The 20440-nt window shown below is 39.3% G+C and overlaps 1 long non-coding RNA gene across 2 annotated transcripts; it reads right to left on the bottom strand.

The window, feature by feature from the left end:
* Positions 1-241: 241 nt before the first annotated feature.
* Positions 242-19798, bottom strand: LOC147247728 (uncharacterized). Of its 2 annotated transcripts, XR_015109435.1 has the most exons (4): positions 19459-19798; positions 12997-13110; positions 1680-1806; positions 242-1009 (listed from the first exon to the last, which is right to left on the bottom strand). It is a non-coding gene; the product is annotated as an uncharacterized LOC147247728 (long non-coding RNA). The 2 variants fall into 2 exon arrangements; XR_015109436.1 differs by lacking the exon at positions 12997-13110.
* Between the last annotated feature and the right edge of the window lie 642 nt (positions 19799-20440).

A 20440-nucleotide genomic window follows, 5' to 3' on the forward strand; every position in this document is an offset into this window, starting at 1 on the left:
AATATTCGTCTTGTTTTTATCGCATGTCTCACGTCATAGTACACTAGGGAGCAGCGTAAACCAACTCATTCGTTGACACCTCGGAAACGTTGCTTAGTTGGCTATATACAAGCCAATTTTGCAAACTGAAATATTGGAACCGTAATGTATCATTACTCTGGAAGTATCTTGTATATTTATTTGCTAATTTTTGTAAAAAGTGTGAAATTTTGTATTTGTATACTGAGGTTTTCAGTTCTTCAAACCTGACATGTCCGCGTTCGAGTCCATCGTGAAAGCACTCAATTTTGACATATTCCGTATTACTTGGACCAGTACCATTACGTAATATAGCTATATAAAATTAACACTGTTTAATTCAGGCACAGCGTTAGTGAAAGTGTATGTGACAAATACTTTACAAATTAAAAACATGCTGTTAAATTAATTAAACGCTTTTTTGAGGAGGCTGGCAATAATACCTATTTAAGTGTTTTTGTTTGTTTTGTCTCTATTGGAAAAAGCAACAGTCACAGGAAATGCCTCTGTAATTGGAATGTACTATAGCTGTTATGAGCTGTGAATTAGTAATTATGAAAAAATATATAAATGTTATAAATATGGCTTGTACTTGCGAGATATGTATGAGACTCTTCATTTTATAAGTAGGCTACTCCAAAAATAATGTGAACTAATCAGGTCATACATAAATAGAATGTGTCTTTAATTTGAGAAATCAGTAGATAAGTAGAGGAAAGGGATAATGAGGATCCAATCCAAACCTGGTATATAAGTGTTTAGCAGAGAAATACAAAGTTTAAAAGGTTTAAAATCCCTAAAAGGTGGTGTATAAAGGCTGCTGGCTCATAGTGGTGGTTGTTAGTCTTCATCAGATAATAGCCCATATATGTTGTCATTTACCTTCACGGTACTGGGAAGTCTCAGTACATTTAAAGTATTAAATCTGCAGCTGGCTGGTTGGATATGAAAGTGGCTCACGCAGCTTCATCCTCCCTTGGGATGATGGTGGCTTTGGTTCCCAGGCAGAATGAGAATGTGGAGGGCAGAGAAGATGTGTAGTGAGGAGACTATTATCCCAACAAGATAACATAGCTTTCAATGATACACAGAATCACTTTCCATACAGATGGCTCTATCCAAAATGTACTTGCTTTAAGGTTTTTTTTTGCCTTTCTGTAAATGTTTTTCATTTTATTTCTTTCTGTGGAAAGGCCAAAGGTAGCACATTAATTTAACATACAGCATAAAACTATGTAAAATACTATCATTGAAGATGCATTATATGTGCACCTTTACATGTTGTCTTTGTCTAACATGTCAAACTGCAACTATTTTAAACAGTGTACAGTTTGAACTGCAGAGTCAATGATGAGGACATTTACTGTAGGTATTTCTGGGGTTTGTTGGTTGACTGATGCCACTCTGGATATAGTTTCTTAACCGGCATCTTTGCAGTTCAATTCACACGAGTGGTCACATGTTATACTGTAAATTCTCATCTGAAATGCTCACAGGCGACACAGGAAGTGCTTTGCTGACTTCAATGCAGCTTGTGTGCATCTGAGTTTGCCTGCATTCGTGTGTGTGTGTGTGTGTGTGTGTGTGTGTGTGTGTGTGTGTGTGTGTGTGTGTGTGTGTGTGTGTGCTCAAGCTGGGTTGTTGTTTGTGTTGATCCAGACCTCTGGGCCTCTGTGTTTGAGGAGGGGTCTCCGGCCTCGCAGGGTTGACCTCAGGGTTGCCATGGAGACAGCAGGAGCCACTTCCTGAATTCTCAGCCCATCCTGCTGTACATTATAGGGCAGTGAGCTGGAGTCATGACGGGGGAAGAAGAAAAAAAAGAATGGAAAAAAGGGAGGGAGGCAAATTCTATTTTAATGTCACTATTAATATAGTGAAACATTTCATGAATAAATACTGTGAAGTGGAGCAATAATTTTTACAGCATTCAATGCAGCAAGGCTATTGTGGAGCCAAGGTGAAAGAAAAAGAAAACAAAACCTACATCAAATCAAGACACCTCAACAATGCTTTTGAAGAAACGCTTGAAGGAGGACAGGAAGTGGGCCGCGGGCTCTTGCCAGACTTGGACATAGAGATTTTTCTCAGGCGTCAGTTCAATTCAGTGACTTCACTGTTTACTAATTCAAGTCATATTAATTTGATGGACTTGAAATTTTTTTGATGCAGTGTTACAATGATCTTGGGAACAAGATTTTATGCTAGCCTGCTTACGCTATATATGGTGTCTGATACTTTACTTACTTTTGTAGTTTTAGGCCAAGAGCAACATTTATTTTTATCATCTATATGATAAATCTCCATTTAACCGAACATGACCAGTGGAGTATCACTTTTTGAGGATTGAGCTCTTTCTTGTTTTGTGTCATTGTGCAGATTTCCTACATAATCAGATTGGAATGGTAACTGAAAAATATGGGTCAGAATATTTACACTAAATAATATAAAGGAACCATGCAACATTTCCTGCAGTCTCTTAGTCACCTAGTGCTTTAACATGATTGTGTAAGTCTGACTATAACCTTACTTTTAAAATATGTTTTAGTCCATATGAAACATTGCTTTTCACAGTCAGAATAGCATATCTGGGTAATGCTGATAGGAATCCAATTACTCTGGCATGTGTACACTTCAATCAGGCCCAAATGCAGTCTGGTGTTCTGCACATGTTCTTGAATTTCCACTGCTGTAGCTACTTAAGAAGCTCAAAAGTGCACAGTCAAGGGATGTATCATCATAGATCTGTTGACAGATGGGGGCGGGGGACAGGTTTTATGCAGTCTCAGCTTGCCTGACATCGCTGTACAGCTCATGTAAAGCCACTGATTTTTGTTAATACTTTTATGTGTAGTGCTGATAGAGTGAACTCTTCCAGTAGCCATCACAGTACTGTCAGTCCACATGGATGCATTAAGGCACAGTTCTAAGTGTAGGTTGTCCACATTCTGATAGCAATCACAGCTCAATTTACAATCACTGTAGTTACAACAGAGAAAAACAGACCAGAAGATTAAAAATTATATGCGTGAGCTAATGTCGGTGAACACAGAGTCATTGTGTAGCCTTTGCAGACAGCTTGATTAAGCGTGTGTAAACTGGGCACTGGATGAAGTAAAGTTGTGTTATACTATTCATTTTTGCATCTGTGAATATATGAGGGTCAACATATAAAGTGTGTCATCGGAGGGTGTAGCCATGGGTTGGAAAACCAATTCAGCCCTTCCTGTAGATGCCGATAAGCTGCTTTTCTGTGGAAGTTGGACTCCAGAACGTAGTAGAAACATAAGTAATATGCTTCTCTGGTGTCTGTAGCTGTCTGCATAATATTCTTTTGCCAGGATGAGCAGGAACACCCAGAGTTATATCCAGTATTTTACAATAGAACTATATTTGTTATTCTGAATACACGGATTTAAACATTTGCACTAAGTTGCATGTTAAATTTTTGTTTTGAATGTTCAGATGTTACTGATATGTGAAAATGTAGTGTCACTAGTCAGCTTTCCATCAACATTTTCTCATTTTTGGCAGATGGACAGCTCTCTTCCTATTCTGTTACAGCAACAGCCTAATGTAATGTTGCACATACCACTATCCTTAAATGGAATTGCATAGCTTTTTATTCAATTCAAATTGAGCAAAATAACCTAATAAACGTTTTCTTTGTGCAACAATTCCCATTTGCCTGAAATTCGCTGTCTAAAATAGAGATGTAATTGTAAACCGGTGACTGAGCTGGGCTAGCAGCTTAGCTACTCACATTCAAATATTTCTTTAAATCTAAAATATTTGGCTGTAACATTAGAGTAAAATCTGGCAGATGCATAGTGGGTGTGTAAAGGAAATGAGAGTTTACTCAAAGTGTGAAGTATTTAATAGGTGTTGGTAATTTGTTGAGAACAAGCCAAGGGTTTATTGACATTTCCAACATCATTGCAAAACAGAAAGTCCTTATAGGGAGGCCAAGACAATGTTTCCTGCTAGCTTTTGGTACACAGCCCCTAAGGGTGTAGAGGAACATTAACCCACTGTTCTTGTCCTTAAGGAGGCAACAGTGTTAATAATCTGAGTTCTGGTTATATGGGCCACCAGTTCTGTTAGTATTCAGGACCCCTTTTGGAATATCCAGTGTTTTTAATTCCTGACAGCCACTGATGTCCAAGGTCAGAAAGCGAGAGAGACAGAGTTGAGCAAAGAAGGAAGGGAGGGTGTTAACAAAAGGGCATGATTTGTACTATCTGATAAAGAATGGAAAGTTGTCGGAAAACTCCAGCCACACACACACACACACACACACACAAATGAACACGTGCAAATGCACAAACCCACACACATTCAAAAGCAAAGGTTGTGGTTGTTAGATGAGGAGCTAAAACATGATGTAACTATGAAGGCAATGGCATGTATTGTTTAATTTTGAATTAAATATCACCAATTGTATATCAATCAAAACTTGATGATATGAGAATGATAACTGCTGAATGGAGAATCTGGAGGGGACTTAAAAATGTGTGTCATTTGACAGATGAAATACAACATACTTGTAGAATACACTCGTGCTTAAATGTGGAAAGTAGTTGGAGTCATCCAGGCAGAAAACCTGTAAATGTAACACCCGGTAAGCTGTGCACTAACCAGTGGAGTGGAAGTTCAGTTTGACACTGCAGGAATCCAGGTACTGAGTCACTAATTACACTTAAAGAAAAACTGCTGCAGGAGTCTGGCGCAGGTGATAGTGTGTGTTGATAATATATAGGTTTTGTGTTGAGACTTGACCCGTCTGCTAGTCGCGAGGGTCTATGGTAGAGAGATAGGGCTTTTAAGGGGTGTTGTAAAGATGAGGAAAGATAGTGTATTGCATTTATGAGGTGGATGACACCCTGCTCATTCTCTGTTGACACCCTGCATTTGAACCAGTTTAGATACCTGGAATTTGGCACCCAGCCGTAGTTTTCTTTTTTTGGTACATTACTCTCTCTGTACTAACACAGAATGTAATTTCAGTTTGCAGGTGACCAATGTCGTTTTTTTTTCAAGACAATTCCAAGGGTAACGTCAACCAACGCAGCGAAAAAAAGCCTTTTTCTAGCAACTAATTCTTAGGAATTATCTCAAAATAAAGGTGTCTTTGCCTCACTTAAATGTTTTGTTGGCCATGGAAGGTTCTTCTTGCTCAGCCATATATACAGTAAATATTCCATGTACCGAATCATTACACAGTATAATATATTTGACAGGGAAAGAATAATGAGTCTTTAAGGTTGAGTAATAACACAGGTGTGGTTTTTGGGCTCTTATCGTTTTTGTTTGTTGTGTCACACTAATTAATCTGGTACATTACAGCTTCCTAAGGGCCAGGGGCAAGGAGTAGTTTGCCAGTTTGTTAATCCAGCATTGTAACTGGCTTCCTGCATGTCTCTTCCTGAGACTGTTTGATCAGAAACGCCTGTGTCTTACATGCTACACGTAGAAAGAGTTCGCTTTTCATGCTATGAAAGGTTGTTGAAATTATTTAGTCAAAAAAATCCTGAAATTAAAGTGGTTTAGACTGGTTGGAATTATGATGGAGCAACAAGTACATTAGCATTTACAGAGTAAAGCCATATCAACAGAAACAATCACCAAGGAAAACTGTAATTCTTATGACTGTTAATCTTGAATCAGTAACCGATTGTTGCCAACAGAGTGTATTATAACTACAGCCTTCAGTTAATGAAACTGGAAAAGAAAAAACAGACTTCAAAGGCTGTTTTTTTGGCACCTAAGCCAGCTAGAAGTCATCTGAAGGGCTTTATTCCTTGATATATTGTACCTTTTAATAGTGTTTAAACTAGCACACTGTGGCTCTCATTGTGTTGCTGTGTTTGTGATGCAAAAGAAGTACCTTTCAAGTGGATGAAAGAACACACAGGCATGGAGCTGGCCATATTTCCTCTGTAGCAGTTTTAAACGTGAATATATCACCATTGAATTAGCTGTCACTTTTGACGGATTTATTGTACATGCTTATGAACTTTTAAGACTGTAGCCAACTTCAAGCTACGTCACTTCTCCAGGTTAAACCAGCATTTCAAAAGACGTTTCTCTGAAAACTGTAGAAATGTTTTAGAGAGAAGAAATGTCTTTGTAACTGTTCTGTAGCTTTTTGCTGTTCAACTTTTCTGTTATATAATATTTAACATTTCATAGGATCCATTGTGCTGCTGTTTGTATTCCAATTGGAAAATCACTTATCATAAGGGTAGTGCCGTGTCATGTCATTCATGATTATACCAACAGGAATTTTTACCTGGATAAGAAAAAAAACAACTATTTTGAATAATGGCATTGCTGGAGGATGACGTAGTGCAGATGAAGACAAAATTCATCATTGCACTGACTTTGTATATGTAACCTCTCTGTCTATCCTCTTTGGTCTGAACCCACCTTTAGTGAACCCTCCAAAACAACTTTTTCAAATTTCTGTATTTCTGTCAACCTTTTCCAATGCGATACTTTTCAAAATTAAAATATGTACTTCATATTTTTTTATCGCCTTAACCCGAATCTCATCTTCAGTGGTGCAAGATCAACAGTTTTAGGCTGAGGTTATTAAAGGTCATGGACATGGACAAACCACAACTTGCTGACAGATTGCTGACATTTCCGTCCCTAGACCCATGCTACTGAGTTGGGCTAAAGCTTAACTCTTAAATATACAGCACAAATGGTTTTGGCCAGAGCTGTGGAGAAAGAACCTAATGTTTCAGCAGTGAGTGGTGTCAAGAGTTGAAATTCTATCAACATAAGAGCCACTGATTCTATTGCATAAAAGCCAAACTAAAAGTGTCTTTGTTATGTATTACCAGGTATGCACTTTTGCTGATAAGCCATACTCCGTTAAATAGTCTAGTTTTGTTGAGATTCCCAGTGTACAGTAGAGAAAAGACAATTCAGCTACTGTTTCATCCATATTTCTACATTACAGCAAAATACAGAGCATTCAAATTAGATTTACCTATTTTTTCAATTAAAAAGTTGATGCATACGCCTTCTGATTTATCCCTTTCTGGCATGTGATGAACAGTTTATCACATGATCGAAATCATTTTTGTCCCCTGTTCCTCTATAAAGATAGTCCATTAATGTTTTGAGGTTTTGTTTTTGAAGTGTGATTTTTGTCTGTGGCTACATTTCATGGATATTTTTCTTGAACATTTATTTGGCAAAGAACCTTTCCTGTCAAATTTCACTAACGACAAACATTCATTCTTTGCCCCATACACACAGTCAGTGTATTACACAATAATGGAGATTGGATTCAAACTTCTCACACAAACTGTGAGGGAATGACCAGAGATTAGTACGTACACCTGCTCTTATGTCTTATGCCCTCCTCTTCTTTCAGTCTCTCTCTCTCTCTCTCTCTCTCTCTCTCTCTCTCTCTTTCTCTCACTCTGTGTTAGCCGGTTGCCAAGAATCTGGGGAATGCAGGAATGCAATGTTCTGATAAAGTTTGCTTTGTTCCCCAAGTGACCTGAGTGAGAGAGGGAAATGGAAAGAGAGAGAGTCCTACCCTGAAGTCTACACACACACAGACACACATACATATACACACACACACACACACATACATATACACACACACTCAAACCCCATGCACAGCCATGCATGCTTGCTGACAAGCATTTATTCTTTCAGACGGACCATATACAGTATAGACAAGCTGTAAATAGGAGTAATTGACACATACTGTACTTACTATGGAGTGTGTATTGTACTGTTCAGTAAACACGAATCTAACCATAACAGTCCTGCAATTAGCCCTAAATCACATTGCATTGTGGGCATTATGTTGGCCCTGCATTGTCATACTATCCCTTAGATTTCTGACAATGGACTGCCTAGAGTTAAGAGCATAAACACAACCTGGGACCAAAAGTCAAGGGCCCTCCAAGCTCCCAGGGGACACTTAAAGGACAAGAGCATATGTCATTTCTGTTCTTTCTCTTTAATTCTACCTTTTATAGCCTATGCTGGAATTTCATGAAAGCACGTTGAGTTACAGATGTAAGTGAACAGAAGACACTCATGTACTGGAGAGAGTTCAAAAACAGGTTGGGTGATACAACAATACCAATATTTTGAAGATTTGAAAATCCCTGTCCACATGTAACAATATGCTGGCAGGATTATGTCAGTGCAGTCTTGATTTTTGAATCACCAACTCGTCTGAGTTAACTGAATCGTCTTAAATTGTGAAATGAAGCATTGATTTCTTGATTGATTGGTTGATGATGAGTCTCAATTAAATGAGTAAAATGATCAATCCATTTTGCACTGACTTTCTTCTTGACCATGATGAAAGCTTGCTCGACTTTTTCAGCTTGCAGGTTAAACACTGCAACAGGACCTTTACAACATTAACTCTGGTGCAGACTGATATTATTCCTAATTACACTATATAGCTATGTTAGTCAGACTCTGAAAAGTACAATGTCAGTCGCACTTATGTGCTTACATTTCTTTTTTAAAGTCCAGTTTTAGCCAGAAGAACAATAATTTGACTTTTTCTAACGTGCTGTAAACATACTGAAGGATAATTCAATCAGGGTTATGGGCAGAGCTAAAACCACAGTCAATTCATTGCTTCATGTCCTTTCAAGATTCCCTGACAAGAATATAGCTTTTAGCAATAGAATTATTGTTTCACTTCACCGTGTTCCACATTGCTTGGCTACACAGCATCCTAGTTAGATATGTGCGGATACAGTGGTCTAACTATGAGTTAGTCAAATGCTCATTTTGGAGGAACTCCCACTTCGTAGTTACATCTTAGAAAGCAATAGAAACATAACAACGTCATTAGTGCTTACTACTGAAAAAATATCTCAATATATTTAGTGCGGATGTATTCTCAGCCCACACACACACACACACACACACACACACACTTAAAGCCATGTGCCACTTCTCAATATGGACACTCATTTACCCTTTGTCTTGGAGGTCCTAGCCATGTTAGACGTGCAGTTCAGTTAGACATGGGAATTACATCAAGTCTAGTGAGGTGGCAAAGTGTCTTTAAATTCTCGTTGAAGGGAGTTTAGTACATGTTGGTGAAAAATTGCCCCTCGCTTTACAGTAGCCTGACAGTTGTTCTTTGTTGTTGAAGGAGAGGGAGGGAACAGGAGGGAGAAATGGCATTCCTGTCTTTATCTCAGCACAGGACACATGTGATTACATGCTCTCTTGCTCCCTTACTCTTTAACTGTCTCTCTCTCTCTCACACACACACAGACACAGATTTTCTCTCTCTCACACACACACACACACAATAGCACATTCATGCTCATGATCACAAAACATGCAAACTCTACAACATACAGTGTGTAAGTTGCTCTCTCTCTCTCTCTCACACACACACACAAAATAATTTGTCATGACTGAACTGTGGGGCCCATGCCATCCTTCAGGCATCCTAATGAGTCCAAGTGAAAGATGGGTGAAGGAGGTCTGTATTATAAATGGAGATGGGCACTGCCATTTCTGTGTGTGTGTGTGTTGCAAAAGTGGATAGAGAAGTAGAGGAAGAGGAAGCGACAGGAAGTGAAAGTTTGGGTTGGGGAACAGGGTCAGAAAGGGCACTATGGGAGTCCTCCCCATTCATTTGCGTGTGAAGAAGTAATTAGATTTGTGTGTGTGTGTGTGTGTGTGTGTGTACGTATGCTGAGCTGTGGGAGTGTGTATAATGCCTAAACAGAAAGGCCAGGCTGTGTTTACATGGTAAATATGTGTGTGTGTGTGTGTGTGTGTGTGGGTTGGGAGTTAAGGTTGAGGAATGTCACATGCTGATAGAATGCTTACTGGACAGCAACGCTGGGGGAAGAAAACATGGTGGAAACCATTAACTCTGCTGGTCTCTGCTCAGCACTGTAAACCAGACAGAATGAAGTGGAGCGGACACAAGTGAACAGCTGTGTCAGACTGTTGTGTCCGAGTTTCAATTGTCTTCACTTTTGCAGTCAGGTTACAAGCTTTGGTTGATTTGTATTTATTAATTCATAAACACAAACTCCTCTGTCCTTTTTTTATCTGCGTATGGAAGATTCTTGTGTCCTAATATAAAATAATGCTGGACAACCTCTTCAAGTGTACCTAAAAATTGAGGCTTCAACAAAATAGAGAACTTTTTGAATGTTTAAAAAGAGATAACTTAAACTAGCTAAATGGAAAAAGCTGGAGGATGATATTGATTTAAAAACCAAACAGACATATGGGGATATTTTCTCTGGATTTGTGGCTCTTTTGTAGAAATAAACAGCTGAATTGTTTTTTTTTAACTGGAGGTTTTACTTTAACACTATTGCCAGGGGGAGGTTAAATTGTTACTTTGTCACTTGAATTGTCATGCCCTTATTTTTCAATGTCTGTCCTATTATTGTATGTGTTTGAATTGGCTGTTACGAACATAGGGGGCAACTGTCTCTGTCGTTGTCTGTATTTCTTGTATTTGTACAACCAATTTGAAAAACACCCAAGTTCTTCAAAAAAGGAAACCACCAACCTTTTGAAAAACATGATTATTATCCTTCCTCCCCAGAGCCGGACAAGAAGATATATACGCTTCTCCCATCTGTGGGTGCCTTAGGGAGCTGAGACCCACAGAGACAAACTAACTGCTACTGTAGTTAGCTAAACACAGTGAATGGTAGTGGGTGGACTGTGTAGTATACCTCTTGTCCACTTCCAAAACCTGTAAGTCCTTCACTGTATATTCTGGTTTAGATATATTAGTTCCAAGGTCTTGGTTTGTCCAGAAGTAATCCTCCTCATCCTCTCTTACATAGTCAGCCCTGCTTAATAGGGCCAGTTGCTCCTCCAGTCCAGTCCTCCAGCGAATGTTTTGTTTGCCAAACCAAGTTAGGAAAGTAGTTCTGACTATCTATGTGACTCTAGAATTACAATATCTTTCAATTTGTAATTTTTACATCAAATGTGATACACAACACCAGTTCTATTATTGCAGACAAAGTTTGGGAAAAAAAGTGTATTTGATGACTTTTGAAGGATTTATGTTAAACAGCCAATCTACTACCAATGATTGTGCTAAACTCACTAGCAGTCAGCTGGTTTCTGAGGGTCTCAGCTCTTAATGCATTGTTGTTGAAGCACAGTGTCCATGAGAAGGATAAGTACTTGTGACATGGAAGATGGATGACCAAAATGGCCAAGTCTACTGAAGCACAGAGCTTTACATTTAAGACACACAGCACTAAAGAACCTCAAGGTTGCTATTGACCACATCGGTGTAAGTTTACATCCTGTTCTTTTGTGTCATGATAAATTATGTCTGTCAAGTAAGGAGCGTATATCTGAATTGTTGGAGAAGAAGACAAGACAGCAGAAAGACTGAGGTTACACAGACAGGGGATATTAGCTGCAGGAGAGACTCACTATTTCCGGACATCAAGTTGGCTGTGGGACAAAAATTGAAGTCTTTCCAGTAGAATTGTGTTGTAATTTTCCCTCACAACGATGTTCTATGTGTTTGTATCTATTCCTGTGCTTTTGTTAGGATATCCAAAAAGTAAGGATCATTTCCACAGACACGGATGTGTGTGAGAGAGACGGGGATCATTGGAGTGTCATCCTCTCCAGGCTGGTTGGCAGTCAGGGCTACTGTAAACATCCTTGACTGGAAGCTGGTGTTAGGTCCTGGGCTTTCAGTCGGATGTTTGCAGCAGCCGACTGCTAGTACCTTCACTCGAGTTACCTGCCATATGCCGCTATGACGATGACATCACATTTATTGCAACATTGTAAGTATAGAGCCTGCTTAGTCAGTGAATGCTAACAACAAATGTTGTCCACCGCAAAGTGTTAAAAGTGTGAGGCAGTACTCTCCATCAGGGTTCCAGATAATTTGAGGTGAAGCTAAATGAATGAAGGTGAAAGAATATTAGAATATTATCAAAGGACATTATTATATTATTATCATGTAGAACAGTCCAAATGTCTATGATTTGGTTGAATCTGCCAAAGAGATAAAGCAGGTTGGGGTTTGGTGAGCTCTCAAGTTATGTATAACAGCAATAAGTGGCTTGCTTGGCTAAATATTTGATGTCTATGGCATCATATAGCACCGTCATGCTCCGTTATAGGCATCCAGGAACAAAACTTAAAGTAATGTTAGGGGGTACTTCACTGTAAGCCATTTCTTACGAGAGGCCCACCATCTCTCTGAAAACCCCTGATATATGGAATGATAATAGGCTGTTCAGTTGGGTGAGAAGCTCCTACTTTAGTATGTGTGTGTGTGTGTGTGTGGGTGGGGGGGGGGGGGGTCCTTATCACTTTGGTCTCAGCATTCAGTGGACTACCTGGTGTGCCACTGGAGGAAAAATGCAACTTGAGGGAACTCAGAGAGTGAATTACTTGCATTAAGCTGAAAGGACAGTGTTAACTACAAAAATAGTAGTGTTGTAGTGAACAGTACACACCCCCTGGCCTCACACCTTACAGTTTGAGTTTTAGTTCGGTCATGTCAACTAAAAGACACCAGGCCTCGTTCACGTTCGACCCATAAATTTGTTCTTACACATAATAGGTCTTTTCAGCCCTCAATTTTGTCTGAAAGACAAAAAACAAAGCCCGGTGGCTGTTTGTAACTCCTTGTCCTTGACATTGCCTATGAATGTATTTAAACATGAACAAGTCTTCACAAGCTTGGTGATCAAGAGTTAAAAGAGGGACCCAATAGATATCAGGGGCAAGGAGTTACAAATGGCAAGAAGGCTTTGCTTCCTGTCTGTAAGACTAAAGGACTGATGAAGTTCTATTTTGTGTAAGACTATCTCATGAATGAGACTCAGTGTTTGCTCCTGTTTTTTGTTGTGAAAAGTGACATCCATTGGATTTTGAAAATGCATTGACTGAAAATGTGAGAATGGCTTTTCGTGATACGACTTAGTTAATCAAAGGTAAAATCAGACAAACCAGGGGGTGGGAATGTTGGTTAGTCCGGCATGCATTCAGTGATTGTCGTCTGTAGTTGGACAATTCAGTTCCCAGTGGATGGGAGCGGCTTCATCCTCTCCTGAGAGACAAGGACTGGGGAAAGGGAGGGGAGGGAGAAACATGAGATCGGACATGAGGAGAAAGACAGAAGAGAGAATGATGAAGGTAAAGAGGAGCATGATTGGAAGATAGAGAGATTGAGGGAGGTCAGGTGAGGCTAAATAGGGAGGAGACAGAGGAGCTTCATTGCTGAAAAGTTTGGTATTGATTCCTCTCTCCCTTCATCAGTCGTAGCTGAGGGGATGTGGGTGTAACACACACTACAGGACCGCAGACAGGGAAGGAAGGAAGGAAGGAAGCATTCTAATATTACAACCCCCACCCCCCACCCCAACCGCCCCACATCCATCATAGCATGAATGAAAACATGCTGTGCCTCTCACAGTTTCTGTCTAAACAGTCTGTGTTTCTTCCTTGGTGCAGGAAAAACCCAGGAAATAGACAGTTCAAGCTACAAAAGAGGCAGTGAACCCAGTCAACTTCTAGATGATGCAGCAGTGTATTTGTCACTTCTGCTGTTTTTACACAACAAACATGGGGTGGAAATCTCAGGTGAACCATCTTAATGTTTCTCCCTCCAGAAGTATGTTACTGTTTCTGGAATTGGATTTAACTTCCTCCTGACATGCAGGATATTTATTGAGCGCTGAGTTGCAGTGAGTGTAAACATCCTACACTCTCGGCGTCCGCCCCCTGGTGGCCGGGAGTGGGACTGTTTGCACTGCCTGGCTCAGGAACCCAACAAGCTGCTGGGAAGGAAAGTTGCATTGTAATTTTTTGTCTGTCATCATTGCAGTGCAAAATAATACTTAGCTCATGTTAATCTGATCGCTGATGATCTGTTGCAAACCTCTTAATCAAAAAGTGAGATCATTGCAATGCTATATTGTATTTGCACGAGATTTGAGCCTTTTTATCAGAGTTTCAGTCAGCAGAAGGAGAACAGAAAAGGATAGATGTATTTTAAAAATATCATCATGTCAAATAGAGTCCAAAGTATTATAAAGCCGGTGTGGAGAAATTTGATTTAGGGTTGTTTTATTGTGCGACCATGTATCATCGTGTTTAATAAAATATTATTGTCAACTGAGCTAGCTTCTGTCGTATGTTGTGTTTCTTATCACGCAAAGATGACACTGCACCAATTAGTTCATTAGTCAATAGAAAGAGATAACTGTTTGATAATCGATTCATTATCCATTATCCAAGACCTCGACCCTGTAAAAGCGAAGGATGATGAAGATTCATTAGGTCACGTCTTTTTTCCCGCAAAAAAAAAAGAAATTGATGACTTCCAGACATTTTATATTTTTTGGAAGAAAATTAAATATCTTCAGCATTTGGGCTGTTTGATTGGGGAAAGAAGCAACTTGTAATAATTCACTTTGGGCTCTGGGAAATTGTGATGGGCTTTTTATTCATTTAGTTGACATTTTATCATCTGCCTGTCTTGAACTTTTTCCCACTTCACACAAATATTCACTAATGGGAACGCTAATAGGCTAATTTCTCATGTTTGTTGGCTCATCCTTTGAGAGCCAAGAGTTGTATTCAGTAACAACTTAAATCAACTTTACTGAATTAACCGTTTTTCATAGGTGAATCAATCTGTACATTTTATGCTAATCAAGACATGATAATTCCTCCTGTCCATTATACTGTCAACCTAACTAGTATGATTGGGAAACAGGTCATAAGTTGTCTTCTGTGTAATATTTTACAAATGTTATATTTAATAAACCCTGTAAAACAAAAGAAGAAAAACAGCTCAACAGTGAACAATTGAACTGAAATATGCATTTGAGTGGAAAGGTGGTCCATGTATACTACCATGTCCTGCAAAAAGTTGTACTGTCGTTAACCAGTACCTTCATACTTGAAGATACTAGTCTGACTGCACCAACTGGACACATAAGCTGACAGTTTTCATAACTGTTACCATGTTTCCATCTGGAAGATGGTCTTTGGTGTCAGGTGGCGCTACCAAGGACTCTGACTGTGTGGAATTGAACTTGATGGCCGGTAGTCTGCGTAAATAAAGAGCTATTTCAGTTTTAGCTCAAGGGTCTGTGTAGTTCCTACGACATCCTCAGCCAGACTGGGGAATGCTTGTCGTAGAGGACAGGAAGTAGGGAGCGGTTCATCAGTGATTGGCTGGTTTCCCTGACCCAGCAACTTGGGTCATGACTGTCCCACTGGAACTGGGACTTCAGAGCATATGACATACTCCAGGGAAAGGAAGGAACTAAGGAAATGGGGATAAAAAGATGGAAAATAATTTATTATATACAAAGTAAAATGAGCAGGAGTAATGTGAAGGACAATAGTTTTCTGCTCTTTCTCTGAGTCTCTTTTAACAGAAAAAAGTGTTTTCAACCATTTTGATCCCTTTGAATCATAGGAATCACTTTAATAAGTGTATGAAATTTCCTTATGTTAAGTGGCAGAAGAGTCAGAGCAATGCACAGGGGCACTGAGTGTGTTTTTGTGTGTGTACTAGAATGATAAATCAATAATTTCTAATAAACATATTCAAAGAGGATTGGTTTGTCCTAAGAGAAATGACTGAAATCTGGTGAGTGTACACAGCAGACCTCACTGGACCTGCGCACAGCATGGTGGGAAATGCATTGAAAAGTTCAAGGATGTGACTTCTGCTCATGAACGCTAGAGGGCACTCCTCATCTAGTAGTAGTATTTTTCATATGAGGAGGTGTGCATCTTTAGAATGATAGGACCAGAGTTTGGGGCAGCATGGCTCGGGGGTAGAGTGGCCGTCTAGCAACCGAAGGGTGGCTGGTTCAATGCTGACTTACCCTGGTAACCATGTCGGAACATCCTTGAGCAACATACTGAACCCCTAATTTCTCCTAATGGCCTGGACTGGTGAACCATCCAGGGTGTACCCCGCCTCTCTCCCAATGTCAGCTCGGATAAGCTCCAACCCCTCCCTATCCCTTAATGGATAAACGGCACAGTTAAACACCTACAGCTCCATACCATCAGGGGGCACAATTTTCTACCTAACTCAAACGATTCAATTCCGTTTTAAAATTTCTACACAGCATTTAATGAAGGCTGAGATGACACTCATCATGCACTGAAAAAGTATTCATATTCTTTTTTTTTGTCTCATAAATTCCTTTAAATTATGTTTAATGCATTCATCTGCTCATCAGACATTCCAATTTATTCCTGCGTTGACATGTTGATTGTATTTGAATCCTATAGATTTACCTTTCTATTCAAAATGTCCAGTTTCAGTTAGTTTTCACTGTGTTTCATTAATATAATTACAGTAATCACAGTGTTTACTTAGTTTATTAAAAATCTAACACAACCATGCACATATGATCATCTCCTGCATACACGGTATCTGACAACAATGATCGCTTGCTGCTTCTGTTTTATCTGTCGTCCATGCAGTAACCACTAGATGGTGCCATCGTGGCACAGTAACGCTACAGTCCCACCTGCTTCATGACTATGAACCTGTATGTGGTGTGTATAAACTGAAGGCTTATTAAAAGTCATCTATCACTAATAAACAATGTGTCTCTGTGTCTTATAAGGAATGGTAGGCCTTAGAAATGAGCGCGCGCGTGCGTGTGTGTGTGTGTGTGTGTAAAAGCAGAATGATTGTACTGTTTTGTCCTGAACAGAATGCTCATCTCTATGGGGGTAACTATATATCATGGACTTCCTCTTTTCTGCATATTAGACAACAGGAGTCAACTTATCAACTCACATTCAGTTTCTGCCACAAGACAGAATGCGCGGAAAGCCCCCGAAACCAAAACAAGCAACAGTTTCTGCCACAAAAACAGACTGAAGCAGAACTACAACAGTCTGATAAGAGTCGAGGATCAGACTTTTGGGAAGAAGTCAAAGTCTTTTCAGTCTTTTATACATCCACATGTGGGGCACACTCTACTGATAACGTAACTTCAACCATTCTGCAGTGAAATAAACGATAACTAAGTAATCTTGATTCTTTCTCACGTCAAAGCCTCAGACATCATCAAGAAACACACAAAGAGGCAACTCACCAGTCAATACAAGAAGAATGGTGTGTACATTCAAATTCTGTATCAGAAACACTTGAACTCACTGTTTGTTTGTTTTATTTAGGAGTCTCACAGGCAGCAACATTAGCACTGCTAAGTCAAAAAAAATGACTTGAAAGATTATAAAATGGTGTTAGCAACCAGCGTTTTTAAGCATAAAAGATTTGAAACTCGTAGTATTTAATGATTTATTTTATGCTGTACAACAAAATGCTTCAATACAATAAGCACGTGAGCAACGAAGTGTTTATGTATAAAACTGAAAAACCCAGAAAGAGCTGGATGTTCAGTTCTCTATGAAGACGTCATTATTCAATGTATTTTTTTTTTCTAAATCTTTGTGGTTTTAAAGGAATACTTTTTTCAGTATCAGGAGCAGTGAAAGGCTTATTCTCTCCATCTTGGTGTGTAAGAGTGAATGTGTTTACATATGCATTTCAGAGCATTAAAAGTGTTGGCAGCTAATCATTACAAACACATATGCTATGTTCAAGCACCACTGAGAGTAACAGCTGTTTAATTGGTATTCTAGTGGTGTTTCTGAGTATACTGAAGATTTCTAACGCTCCTGGATGAGTTTTTGACGGAATTTGCAGCACTGATGATAAAAAATGTGCAGTGGGAGAGTTCAAATTTAATTTTACAGGAAGATGAAGAGATGAATGTGTACAAAATGGCTGCAAACTTCTCTCTTCAGTTGTTGTGTAATTGTCCAGATAAATGTGATTCACAGAAAGTGGAGAAAATACATTTTAACAACCACTTTGGTATTGGCTGCTGTGTGACATTTACGCCTTTAGGCTCACTGTGGTGAATATAAGTGAGTGTTGGTGATTTCTAATCTCCAGCAGTGTTTCTAACTTTCATGATCTCCCCTCAAGGACGAGTGGCCGAGAATATTTTGAAATATCTCTTTAAAGGAACAGCGGCATGCTGTACAACATGCTGTGAGGAAATGGAAGACGAGCGGACAGGAAGCACATGGAGACGCCATCTGTTGTTGGGCAACAATGCGGGGAGAAGTGCCAAACCAGAGACACATACACACATGTGACAAAGACACTGGTGAGCACAGACAGCCTGCGATGACAGAGAGCCCATACTTGTTCGTAGAGGAGCTCAAGCTTGCACATCACGAATATGAAGCAGTACGGTAAGGATCAGGATGTGGAGCAGGTTTTCACAGATCGCTTTGTTCACGTGTCTCAGAGCAAGACAAGGTGAGATGCTATCAGCAACAGGCCTTGCATGACAGATCCACTACTGTCAGTGTGTAAATGGCACTGAGTGGCAATATTGTAAAGCACTTTCAGTACTATTAAAACAACACTTCCACCCAAACTGCATTTTCTCTTTCAGACACTTAAAAAAAGGTGTCTGATCCCACAAATCTTTATTTTTAACCACAGTATTAGTTTGTGGCTTTATGAGACAGAAAACACAAGCCACATTCAAGCTAACAGTGAACCACTACTGACAACTAAACTGTCCAACATGTCAGTTTATTAAAGTACATTTTCTGGCTTAATCCATGTCTTAGTTATGCAACCATATGCTTAGTAATCCAACAACACTTTGATTTGAACTGAGTTGAACAAACTCCTTAGTTCTGGTTGGTAGTAATACAGAGCCAGAAGTATTACATACTTTACCTTTTAAGTTCAAATAAATGAGTTTTAGGATGACTTTGCATATGTTTGAATAAAGGCTGCCTAAATTCTAACGGATAATGTATTCAAAAATTTATAAACAGATTTTATTTGCTGTTGTTAGCCATCAGCCAATGCTAACAACAACAGCTAAACTGTCCTGAAACATGTGTTTTACAAACTCTCAAATTCATTGGATGATCCACATCTTCTTCGTCAAGCATATATGTATGGATAAAGAAGATGTGGAGTGTATAGATGTTTTTGGAGAGTTTTGCTGTTAGCTGTCAGTTGTCATTAGCTTCATGCTAAACATACTTTGCAAGAAGAAGGGAGAATGCTTAACCAAGGCTGGAGTCAGTTCTCTACAAGACACAGATAGAGTTGGGATCATTTTTCACTCTCTTGTTCTTTTATTTGGAAATTAAAATTTATTTTTTTTGAAAGATAATTTTATTTGTGGTGTGTGCCTAAGCCTGAGGAAGACCTTGAACAGGTCGAAACAATGCCACACGGGCACACAATTTTATTTTGGCGACATTTTACTTTTTTTCTTCATTTTTGTTGTTCATTCAAAAATAATAATAATAATAATAAAAATTAATAAACAATAAAAAAAATTGATAGATACAATATACTTACCTACAAAACAAACACCAACTTACCTCATCATCCATGGATGGTGCCTGGACCGTGGTTCGGTATGGGAGCCGGCAGGGGATCACGGCCTGCAAGGCCCAGGACCATGGTTCAGTGGCAGCCTTGGGGGAAGGACAGAGCACCGCCCTTCTCCTACAGGCGTGGGGGTACTAATCCTCATCCTAACCATGACCCTTTTTACTTCACCTGCGACACTTTCATCTCAGCCAATAGGAACCAAAGACGATTGGAAACTTCTTTCCGTCTTGGAAAAGGCGATTCAGTAAATGAGATGAAGTGCACCACATCATTTACCCTCATAGCCTTCATTTTATGGTCTACCTTTTTTTGTCAGGAGAAATATGTTCTCAACAGTTCTCAGCTCTGTGGTATTTGTTTAATATCATGCCCGACAGATGAAGTCATGATCAATCAACTCATGCAAATAATATTCCTAAATTAATAATGCAGCTTTCCACGCAACTGCTGTGGCCAGGAGTGAAACACAAAATTAGCCTCTAGGTTAGGGCTGATGACTCTTTTCAACCAAGTGTAGCAGAAGATGATGACTGAGCTACGGACCACAGGGCAGGATACGTGACTGGAAATATCAGAAACAAAGCTGGTAATTGTTGTTTGTGGATCTTTTGTCAGATGATTACAGTTTACTGTGACTCTACAAAGTAGATTATTGAGACATTTCCCACAATTTTACAGGCATATTACTTTAACCCAATCACAAAAGAAAGAGACACAATCATTCATAAAAAGATTAAATTGATAATATATCACTAACAGAGTAAGGCAGGCTGTCTCTCCAGCATGTCAGCATGGCGTTTCTATGTATTCAGAGAAACCTGAGCTTCAGTAAAACAATGACTTTAACTGATGAGTGAGGTCTGTGTCTATGTGACAGCGAACTCCAGAAGACAAGGTTATTCACCTCTACCTTCCTCTGCGATTCATCATTGAAATGTCAGGAGAGCTGAATACACAGCAGAGCCACTG

This window comes from Aulostomus chinensis, chromosome 16 (genome assembly GCF_037954235.1).
Source record: "Aulostomus chinensis isolate RoL2024-O1b breed Wild chromosome 16, RoL_Achi_v1.0, whole genome shotgun sequence".
NCBI lineage: Eukaryota > Metazoa > Chordata > Actinopteri > Syngnathiformes > Aulostomidae > Aulostomus > Aulostomus chinensis.